Here is a 1,533-nt window from a genome sequence, read left to right as displayed (position 1 = left end):
TGAATTATCTTCAGCAAAATTTTACTTGTGTGTGATACTGTTCAATAATTTCTATGTTCTATGGGATCATCTTACTTTGGAATGGGCACAATATGAATCTCTTCCAGTCGGTCAGCCAGGTAGCTGTCTTCCAAATTTCTTGGCATAAGCGACTAAGTGCTTCCAGTGCTGCATCCATTTGCTGAAACATCTCAATGGGTATTCAGTCAACTCCTGAAGCCTTGTTTTTTGCCAATTCCTTCACTGCAGCTTGGACTTCTTCCTTCGATACCATTGGTTCTCGATCATATGCTACCTCCTGAAATGTTTGAACGTTGACCAATTCTTTTTGATACTGTGACTGTGTATTCCTTCCATGTTCTTCTTCTCCTTCTTCTCCTTCTTCTTAAATTGTATTGTTCCAATTAGTTTTTAATTCACTGGTCTTTAATTTCCATTTTCTGATTTACTGAGGAGTAATGGTGGGAATCATCCCAAAATATGAAATACTTCACAAATTTGCATGTCATCCTTGCACAGGGGCCATGCTGATCTTTTCTGTATCATTCCAATTTTAATATATGTGCTGCAAAGGCGAGCACTCCTTATTTTATACTTCTGCATCGTTCAATATTTTGTGCACAGAATCCTTCAATATTGCAATTTGAGGCTTGAGTTTTTTCCTTCAGTTCTTTTAGCTTGATAAGTGCTGAGTGTGTCACTCCTTTTTTGGTCTACTAACTCCAGGTCTTTGCACATTTCATTATAATAATTGACTTTGTCTTCTTGAGCTGCCCTTTGAAATCTTCTGTTTAGCTCTTTTATTGCATCATTTCTTCCATTGCTTTGGTTACTCTGCATTCAAGAGCAAGTTTCAGAGTCTCTTCTGACATCCATTTTGGTATTCTTTTCCTGCCTTTTAATGACTGTTTGCTCTGTACATGTATGATGTTCTTGATGTCATGAGCATAGATTGTGGAAATTTAGTGTTGATGCTTACTGCCCCATACTTCAGCAGGTCTTAGGAATAATTTGATTTAAAGTTTCAGAAACTCACTCAGATTTGCATAAGCTAAAAAGAGACACAAGAATACAAGGGTGTTATACAGAACTCAAGGGATAGTGTTTTATTTCTATTCATGAGCATGTCTTCAAAATTTTCTTTCCCTTACTTTTAGGTCTCCTCAGCAACATTGCCCCTTTCCCCATCTTAAATACCCACAGAGACTGACTAGAATGAGTGTGCCCCAATCTAAATTTCCACAAGAGACAATCTGATTGGTCCAGGTGTGCCAGGGAGCAATCAAATGTGGCCAAGAAAAATGAAATAAAAAAGGACATGTTAACCCTTATGGGACAGGGTAGTTCTCAAAGGAAAACCCCAAAAGGAGTCTGGTATAATAATACCTATATAGTTGATGGTCATTGCAAGGACTCATCCTCAAGAGAAAGAGCATTAGAAAAATAAGTAATACCTGCCTTATTCTAATAAAGGGACTGAGCCAGCCAAAGCTTAAATTATGCTCAGGTGCAGACTTTAAATATTGTGAGCCT

The 1,533-nt window shown here is 37.7% G+C and overlaps 1 non-coding gene across 1 annotated transcript; it reads right to left on the bottom strand.

Annotated features, from left to right (window-relative positions):
• Positions 1–474: 474 nt before the first annotated feature.
• On the bottom strand, positions 475–581 carry LOC122149581. Its single transcript, XR_006163219.1, has one exon. It is a non-coding gene; the product is annotated as a U6 spliceosomal RNA (small nuclear RNA).
• Positions 582–1,533: the final 952 nt, after the last annotated feature.

The sequence above is a fragment of the Orycteropus afer genome, unplaced genomic scaffold (assembly GCF_000298275.1).
Source record: "Orycteropus afer afer isolate SDZICR_OR568_19922 unplaced genomic scaffold, OryAfe1.0 scaffold00032, whole genome shotgun sequence".
Classification (NCBI taxonomy): domain Eukaryota; kingdom Metazoa; phylum Chordata; class Mammalia; order Tubulidentata; family Orycteropodidae; genus Orycteropus; species Orycteropus afer.
The sequence above is the reverse complement of the archived record's forward strand: the minus strand, read 5'-3'. Positions and strand labels throughout refer to the sequence as shown.